This window comes from Lactuca sativa, chromosome 4 (genome assembly GCF_002870075.4).
Source record: "Lactuca sativa cultivar Salinas chromosome 4, Lsat_Salinas_v11, whole genome shotgun sequence".
In the NCBI taxonomy this organism is placed as follows: Eukaryota; Viridiplantae; Streptophyta; class Magnoliopsida; order Asterales; family Asteraceae; genus Lactuca; species Lactuca sativa.
In genome coordinates this window covers 262,123,783-262,134,036 of record NC_056626.2, presented here as the reverse complement: position 1 = coordinate 262,134,036, position 10,254 = coordinate 262,123,783, and the positions used below count along the sequence as shown (strand labels likewise).

The 10,254-nt window shown below is 36.8% G+C and overlaps 1 long non-coding RNA gene across 1 annotated transcript; it reads right to left on the bottom strand.

Moving 5' to 3' along the window:
• Positions 1-1,524: 1,524 nt before the first annotated feature.
• LOC111886971 (uncharacterized) lies at positions 1,525-8,821 on the bottom strand. Its single transcript, XR_006190851.2, has 3 exons — positions 8,199-8,821; positions 7,407-7,905; positions 1,525-7,290 (listed from the first exon to the last, which is right to left on the bottom strand). It is a non-coding gene; the product is annotated as an uncharacterized LOC111886971 (long non-coding RNA).
• Positions 8,822-10,254: the final 1,433 nt, after the last annotated feature.

Below are 10,254 nucleotides of genomic sequence, written 5' to 3'. Positions count from 1 at the left end.
GGGTTATGTGAGACATTTCTTCAACTAATACATTAAGTCTTGACCTTATAATCGTTAAATCTTAAATGAGCGGAATAGTTGTGTATAGATCTATATGGGATTGACAACCCTCACATATAGTTGCTAGCTACAACCACGATCGACGGGTCAAGGGTGACAATTGTCTTAACATTTTCACAACGTCCGAAGAAGCGTCCTGGCGGGTAGCATTACAGTCAATAACTCGATTATAAGGGCTCACTATAACATTGAATAGTGAAATTCTAGTATAAAACACATTTATAAGTATGATTATTTATTTATACACTTGATTTTGGATAATAAAATCATATGACAAGCCACACTCTTTATAAGTTTAGAGGTTATAGGAACTTCTACTTTATAACTAATTTTGGATACATACTACACACATATATTCTTATTATATGTTGATGACGTACAAATACAAAACATGTTACAAGATAGTGATACGATTTACACATAAGCAAAAACATCATATTTTTCTACTGTTAAATTCTTATGAACTTGCCAACTTTATGTTAACTATTAAAATGACATGTAATCTCAGGAAGTTAAACTCGGATCAGTGGAACCACTTTTGAAGACAAGACTTCAAATATCATTGCTTGAACTATGTGACATTTGTACGGGAACTACCCTACTTTATAACATACAAAACTTGTAATGTATTTTGATATCAATTAACATTTGGATCATGTAACTTATCTAATCATATTGTATGATGTTTGTTTATGTAATTGTGTTCCAATGTATTCAATTATTGTGATACTGTGTTCTCATTCCACCCTCAGACGTTTCTGCCATCCGGTTTAGGGTTGTGACATCAACTAACTCACCTAGGTCTGCACTATTCAAAACCCAGACTGAAATGGAAACTAAGGCCCCAACAACCCCAACAATTCACCAAACTCATCCTCAATCTGAACAACCATAACTAATAAACCGATAAGAACGGAAACACACTGTTATGGATCATGGTGCCAAACCATATAATCTACCTTCCATCAGCTCATTAGAATCCCCGAAATCCTCCTCGATTCAAGTACATATCTTGTGCTTTCACTAGTATGGAACCAATAATACCTTCCACAACTATCTGTACTTTTCTCAAGAATCGTTCCAGGTCCTCTAAGTAACTCCTTGTGTCTACTACCATCCAAACCAATCATACATACTCGCTCTCATCAAATACACACTACTAAATAGCACACCAATTCCTCCAAAGAACTTCCTAGGCTCTCCCAGGATTTCCCACCTCACCTTGCCATCAGCTGCTGAAGAACCCATACTAATATCAGTTAACTACTTCATGAATACAATTACATGCAAAAAAACCTAAATAATCTTTTGAATAAAAGACCCAACCCTACAATTGTTAGACTTAAACAAGATCTACTGCAATGGGACCAAATCAATCATTGTAGGAATTATTTAACCTTTACAGCATGTAACCTAACATATTCATTTAATAGTTAGCTCACAGTAATATTTGTCCCACAAAGCACAAAGCAAGTAGCATTCGTGAAGTAGTACTCTATAGGACATAAAACATAAAAGGCATCCTCCAATTAACTTGCTTCTACGATGCTAGGAACTTCTACCAACACTGCCGATTGCCTTATGCATGAAAACAATACACAAAACAAGATCATATAGACTTTCGAATGAATGATTCTACCCTAATTCCACAACCAAACAAGGACCAGGAAATAAGGCCAAATCAGTCCTTCTAGGGCTATATGATCCTAATTGTATATAATTTTTAAAGCATACACTTAGCAATTACTTCCACCAACATAGATTCCAAATCTATCATAGCATTCAATTCCTCCTAGGTTACAAAGCATCATAAATAAGGTCATTCTATCTAACATCTAAAATCCATACTAGCATGTTGTTCCAAAAGCTCAATCAACATGCATATACGGGCATTTCACCTAGCATTCTATCATGTATTCATGAGCCGATCCTTTGCCCTAAGCTAGCATGAAATTTTCATATATTCACACCAAAACAATAAGCATGACACATGTATGAGTATTTTGGGAAATACTTACTTGAGCTCGGTTAATTCCATACATCAAACCGATCATGCAATAATGAGACCAACCCTAGATTTTCTTTCAACCCAGTTATACAAACATGCAAGAGTCACAAATACAACCATCATCCTACATACACAATCCAATGGGCCGACATTGGTGTCTTCGACCCAAAAGTAGAGTGAGAAGACTCACCTCAATTGATAGACGAGTAAAACACACACTCGAGCTTCTGCTATCAAAAGCTCCTCATTCTAAACATAACTAAAACAATCCCGATTAACAATTAAGAAAATTTTCCAACTTAAGAGGTCCAAAAATAATTAGTCTAACCCTAATTTGGGAAAAAGACCATTTTGCACTTTCCAAGTCTTAAACCCCTCACAGTTGACCAAAAGTCAAATTGGTCAAAAAGTCAACTGTAACGCCCGTGTTTCAGGGCTAAGCATTTGTAGATGATGTAATAGTCTGGGTCAACTGCTGTAATTCTTTTTGAACTAATAAAGATAAATTATTTGAGTATTATGTGAATTTATGTGCTTTATACTTAATTATAAAGGTATAATAAATAAAGAATAAAAATAAGTGTCAAAATTAAAGTGTGAGATAAACCCGATATATTTACATAAAGTTGTAGTGGGTGACACAAGGATTCCGGATATATAAGGAATGTCGAAATCCGAGTTATAACGAAGAAGTTATGGACTGTCGAAGTTTCGCGGAAAATCCGACACGACACCGGGAAATAGTCACATAATCACATACATCCTAAACGTATAAATAAGTGGGTCAACATTGGTGCCTTCGACCCACCAGTATGGTGATACAACTCACCTCATAGAAAATTCTTGACTGCTACTGCTCTCACTGATAGAAGTCGCTGCTATGCACCACCTATTTAGTCAAACCAAATAAACCTTAAGCTCTTCCTTCAAACTAGGTGCTTGACCAAAAATCAACTCAAGTCATAAGTCAATGGTCAAAGTCAACGGTCAACATTGGCTTTACTCAACCGTCACGTCGTGGTCACCTATAGCCACGTTGTGGCATGCCAATGAACAATCCATCGCAAGTTTCCTGATCGTAACACCGTGGCGACCTAATGACACGTCGTGGGCACTAGGTTTTCAACTGCTTAATGGATGAAGCTATTTTATTCGATCCTAAGAGCTCTAAAGCTCATATCTGGTCCGAAACCAGGTCTATAAGGATAAAGTTTCCAACTTTATCCGCTAAGACCACCCAAAAGGTCAAAATATCAAACCCTAGGTTTCAAAGGGCTAAATAAGACATAACTTTCCCTATTAAGCACTTATTCCAAGATGTCCATAACTTATTTACTCTAGATCTGTTTCTAATATCAAACCCAACATAAAAGTTGGTGCTTTATAGACATGCATGTCCAATGCATGTCTTGAAGCCATAATGAGTCAAAATAAGGGTTTTTCTATGGAAATTTCATGCATGGCTCAAAACCTAACAAGAATCCAGATCCAAACCAATAATCATGCCAAATGTCCGAAAGATTCATAAGGTTAAAAACTTTATGAGATCCTATCACTCCAATTCACAAAAACATGAAGATTTAAGGACAAAACATAAGATCTAGCAACCTATCATGATAAAAATCGAGTCTGGGACACTTAAAAGGCCCCAAAGGAATGCTAAAACCGAGGATGAGGACCAACTTGCTAAACCTTAACTCACTTCTTCTTCTTTCTTCCTTCAAAGGCTTCAAAGAACACCAAAAGGGTTTAAAATAAGAGAGTAAGGGATTTAGGGTTTTCTTAGATCTCAAGGAGATTGATGGAGGCTAAGGGTGAGAAAACCCTAACCTCCTCATTCCTTTAAAAATGGAGCAAAACCCGAAAAACAGGGTTTGTCAGTTGACAGCTGCCACACCATGGCCTATATTGTCACGCTGTGGCGGCTTAAATGAAATATATGGCCTGATCTTAACTCGCCGCGTGGTGGTACCTCCCCACCATGTCCTGGCAAACCTTAAAATGCCAAAATTAAAAATATAAAAAGTACCTCAAGATCCATGTGTGACAGTCTTTTTGAAAAAGTGGTGATAAATCTTTTTGTGCTCTTGTCTTCTCGAAAACAAAAGCCCTTTTTGACAAATATCTACCCACCGACGCACATAAGTGCCCAAAAAACACTTTAGCAAAAATAGTGTTTGTTTTTTCTATAAGTGTCTTTTGGGCATTTATGTCTGCCAATGAGTAGATGCTTGTCAAAAAGAGCGTTTGTTTTCTGGAAGACAGAAGAGCACAAAAAGACTTTTTCACCTCTTTTCCAGAAAAACCTAGAAACGCTGCTTCCAAATGCAAAAGATATTTCTAATTAACCTACCTTATTCATATTCCTTAATACATTGTTCACTTTCATAATTGCAACCTCCCACCGACAATCTCTCCACTCGGTCATCCGTCCGGTGGACATCGATCCTCACTATTGTAGCCTTCGATCCATGTCATCCCTTTGTCACCGCCAACTAATATGTTATGAATTTTCTGTCTCTCTTTGTTCTCCTCTGTCGTTTCTCTTTTCTCCCCCTCTCGATCTATACTATGCTAACCAGAGTATCCATTCCTCTCCGTGGATCGATGTATATCTTTATATTATATCTAAACCCTATGTTTTTCATTGTGTGCTTTCTAAATCTATTTTTTCAATTGAAAGTTGAAACATATTAAATAAATGAATTTATTTTAGTTTATTAATGCATTTTTAATTTAATAAAGATTTAAGAACTTCTTATTATTGTATGGGGTTTTTTTCTATTCACCAGCTAACATTTGTACATGCAAATGTCACTGATTCAACTTTTCAAGGCAAATTACTACAGGGCTAATATTTTTTTATACCCTTTTCTCATCTTTAAGTTCAACCTTATCTATTGTAACATCCAGAGTTTTGGGTATGTTTTAATTTTAATTATTTATTCAAGAAAGAGGAGGGACTCGACGAGTTGGTGCCACGACTCGTCGAGTAGGTGAGGAAGTTTCTGCGAATCTTCGCGACCAGACTCGACGAGTCGGGCATATCACTCGCCGAGTCTGCGCTAGCAAATGAAACCCTAATTCCCGGGTTTTGGAGCCTATTTAAGGGCACTCATAGCCTTCCATTGCGGCTACTAGTCCCTTGAGAGAAACCCTAAGTGAGCTAAATCGTTTGTGAGGAAGGAGATGCCATATTTGATCTTTCTATCATTGGTTTAGCAAGAAGAAGGTGATCAAGATCAAGAGGAGGCTGAAGGAGGTGCTATTTGGAGGAATTCTGAGTTCAGGAGTGCTTATTTGAGGTGTAATCTCGATCCATCTTCTGTTTTGGTGATTGTTTATAGAGTTAGGGTTTTCTAGATCCTTTGATAGATGGTTTTGTTGAGTATATGATTCCTTTTCGTATTTTGGTCTTGGATCTGGATCCATAGAGGTCCAGAGACCTTACTCCTTTGAGCTTTATGAGGATTGTTGGTGAATATGAACTTAGGATGCCATATTAGATGTCATTTCTTCAAATAGAACCTTGGAGCCTTTGCATGGGCATCAAGCTTCGAACTTTACGTGATTATTGGGACTAGAAAGGATAGATCTATGGAGTAGAGTATCAAATCTGACCTTAGGAAGCCATTTGAAGTTGAGCATAGATTAGACTCACCGAGTCCATGAACAGACTCGACGAGTCGAGTCGAGTTGTCCCGAAGCTGTGAATCTAGAGAGTGACCCGCCGAGTTAGGTGAGTGACTCGGTGAGTCGAAAGAGAATCAGAGGAGTAGAGTTCACGACTGGACTCGCCGAGTCGTTGAGACAACTCGACGAGTCTGGTCAAGGTTGACCGTTGACTTCGTTAACTTTTAGGGTTTTGGTCAACAATTGTACTTTTGGATCAGGAAGGGATAAAATGGTCTTTTACCCTTCTGTGGGATTGTAGAAAGGGGTATAGTCTAGCCTTGAGAGACGTTAATGATTGAAATAATTACTTTATGTGATTAGGCGGGGCTAGGTCGTTTCGAGGTTCAGAGATACCGAGCTGTGATTTTCTGAGACATTCCCGAGGTGAGTCTTCTCATTATACATTACCTAGTGTGGTAACCATGAGCAGACCGGAGGGTCTTATATGTTATGTGCTATTTGTGCTTATGTGTTTGTGATATATTTATGCTATGTGATGTAGACCGGACCGGAGGGTCCAATGATATAGACCGGGCCGGAGGGTCCAACGAGACAGACCGGGTTGGAGAGCCCAACGATACAGAATTGGAGGGTTCTGCTAAGACACATCGACTAGAGGGTCATATTGTTGCCTTGAGTGGCGTATGTGCTGCATGTGGTATTTTGGGGAACTCACTAAGCATTTATGCTTACCGTGTTGTGTGAAATGTGTTTCAGGTACCAGCGAGGATCGCGGGAAAGCGCCAGCTTGATTGTACACATTGTGGGAGTATTTTGATGAGATTCTGGGGAAATGTTTTGGATACTTATATTTTTGAGATAGATGTTTATGATTTGAGATACATTATGATTTTTATAATGAATTATTATGTTTTTGAAAAGTGAAAAATTGGTTGAATTTTTACGGTGTTACATCTATTATGCTTTCTCTTCATAAACACTTGCTTCTTCTTTGCTAACAATATCGGAATCATTGATTCCAAACTCACTTAGTTGTCTACTTTTTTTTTTGTTAAGTACTCTTTTATTTTGTTTATCTTTCTAGTCGCTGGTTGCCTAGAGATTTGAGTGGGTTGATCATGTTATCTCAATTTGATGCACTTTCTTATTAATTTGTAGGTGTTTTTACCTCATGTCAAACATTGACCTTTTTGTCCTTGGTTCCATTTTGGGTAATAATAAGTGCATGTTGTACCATCTAGTGCCTTGATTGTAGTATCATTTCTAATTTTTGGTTTCTCCTCTAGTGTAATTTTGGTGTTTTGGTTTTTGTTTTGACTAATATGTCGTTGGGCTCGTCCTCTTAGGTTTCTTTTCATGGTTTTAATTAATTCGGACGATAAAAATAACTTGTGTTTATTTATTTATTTTTGAAAGCGAACTTCCCCTTAATCTAACTAACGAGTGTAGACATAAATTAATCATTATAAAGATATAGTACAGTTGACATATGGATATTGAATATTTAGTATGCAAATTCCAAATAGTATTAGTACCTGAACCAAAGTAATTAACAATAGCAGCTTCTTGTTGAAATTCTTCTCCAACTTGCATAGCAGGAAAATAGATGAATCACAAAAGTTTACCATAAATTATCAATGTATAAAGTATCGAGAACTATAAGCAGTCTGCATAATTTTGAGGTTTGCAATAAAAGGAACACCTTTGACCAGTCAAACTGGAGACCAAGAGTACTCCATCTCAGCCTCCTTAGCAAGACATGCTGATACAGATTTCCAGTTCCACTTAATAATTAGTTCTGTTTGGAGGTTGAGGAAAACTCAATAAAATAAACTGAAATACATGGCCAATAAAAATTACAATTCCTTTGCTAATTTGAAGTCACAAATTGTTTTTGTTTTGTTTTATATTAGTAGATGTTTCAAGGTTTAGCATTGTAATAAACAAGGTAGAAACACAATGATATATTTTGATAGAAATTTTAAAGTACAATGTTGAAAGGAATAATGTAGAATACCATAACGAAAGAATAAATGTAATGTAATCTAATAATCTATTTTGGTTTCAACTTTGAACATAAACTCTAAAAACAGTTGCAAACATGATCAGACTTCAAAACACTTTATGGGCTGATAACTCGGTTGATAACCATTAACAGGAACCACATTCATCACCCACAAGGGTTCAATGAGAGAACAAACCTGATCAGAATTCAAAACATTTTAAACTCAAAAATTAAAAAAAATAATAATCCATCAATGGAAAAGGAAGCTGAAATGTAGAAGATTGGGAGTAAAATGATGTAATAAGAATAAACTACGATGCAATTTCGATTTTGGTTACCATAGGAGATGCCTTTTGTTTACTGATACAATTTTTCTTCTACAATTGTATAGGGATGTTACATTCATATCTTCTGATTTGCAACAAATTACAAAATTACATACATCTATCGGGAAAAAAGGAGGGTCTAATTCAGTTTTGGGGGTTTCACCTTCGTGAACGAGAATAGAGACATTCACTTCCCTAATGCTGAAATCTCAACTAGATCAAAATTAAGCAGTATTCGTTGGAATCGATACATCAAAATCCAGATTCATCAAGTAATTTCAAAGGTCTTGTGCAGGTAATTTCCGAAAACCGAGAAGACCGAGAAGAGGATGCCTAAATGTGGTGTTACACGGGAGGACGGCGAACCAGCAACCGATGGACCGCCTAAAGGAGGGTGGAGGTGAAGCGCTGATGGAACGTTGGGGCAACGATGGATATGGAAGGGTAGAACGGCGATGCTAAAGAGAAGAGAGATGGAAGTTTTATGGAAAGAAGCAGACTCGATGTAAGAAGGAGAGAAAAAGACGTCTTTTTTAGGCGACGCTCACAGATGTCAGAACGTACAAGGTATTCCCCTTCAACATATATGGTCACTTTTTTCTTTTCATTTCTGCTGAACACAAAAACAAACTTCCTATAAAGTCACTCCTCCATTCTTTGGCACGGAAATTTGCATAAACTATTTGGAAAACTTCGATTAGGTTTCATATTTTTTGGAAAATCGATAAAATATGGTGTGGTTCTCAAGGGGTTATGGCGAACACCAGTTAATCGCATATGCTTTTGGTCATTTGTTATCCAATAGAAATTTCGAACACCCATTTTTAGTTCAAGATGTGGGTGTAAGATCATTACCAACAACAAAGATTTTTTCTCCGAAAGACGAATTGATCTTGATCGCCATTTTAATTGCTATTGTAATGAAAATACATTGTCGTTGTCGTCAACGGTTAATGAGAATGAGGGAACAGGCTCAAGAAGTTGATCTCCGGACTATTTAGGTCTTTATCCCTAATTTCATTATTTAAAGATCTTAATCACACTTGTGTTGGAATTGTGTGTTTTTGGTTGTGAGATTATGAAATTAAGCTGTTTTTTTGAGTATATTTATATTTCACTATTAAGATAGTTGATTTTAGATTGGGGGGGGGGGGGGGGGGGGGGGGGGGGGAAGCGGAAAGAAAAGGGAAGAAGATAGAAGAAAAGGGCAGAGGCGTGCTCGAGTTCAAGGGGAAGGAAAAAAAACTTATTGTCAAATTATGTTTTTATCACTGTTGAGAACAATCAATAGACATGAGGCCGATGTGGGTCAGCTGAAAATGTACTTGGTTGCCTTGCGGATTTTGTTTATGTTGTTTGTGTTATTTTGGAATTACGAATTAAAGGTTAAGGCTTTTTTTTGTTGGTAATAACCACCTACCAACACTACCCCTTCAGAATATTAGGTCATCAATTCCCACCTTGGCCCTCACAGGTCCTTGAATTGTGTCCCTTATGCTCACAATTCCCACATGTCAACACTCAAAAACTTCTTGCTTAGCTTTTGACTTCAACTTTGATTCTCCCTTTGACTGTGTGTCACACCCCCAAACTGGAACGACGGAAACGTTCGGGGATGGAGGACGTCAAATATATTACAACAATTATATAATAGGAATCAAAGCAAACACAACCATTACAGTGATAAAGTAAAGTATTTACATCTGTTCGATACATAGTTTGTATGACATCAAAATGTATATCAAATGTATAAAAGACAAGAATCTAGAAGCCCCATCTTCTCAAAACCTGCGAGTGTAACTGTCTTAGCGGTTCCCTGAGAATGCAAGTGGTTTTGAAAGTGTATTAACATTTAAGTTGGTGAGTTCATAAGTATGTTTTAGTGATGGAAAACTTGTCTTTGTACTTTGAAAATGCTAGTATGTTTCTCCAGAAAATCCAATATTTTCTATAGTGAATGTAATGTAGTCATGTATGTTCCTTGTAAATGTATACTGTATTAGTATACTCAGTACTAGAAAATAGTGTACTATAACTAGTTTTTTATGAATGCCTAGAATACCAGCAGATGTAGTGTACAGTAGTGTACTGTAATAGCATTGTATGAAAACATTTGTATGAATGTCTGGTTATCACCAACTGTAGTGTAAAATAGCGTACCGTAGTTTCATTAATTTAAATAAAAATTTTAAAGTAGTGTTAATCTCGTAAACAAATGT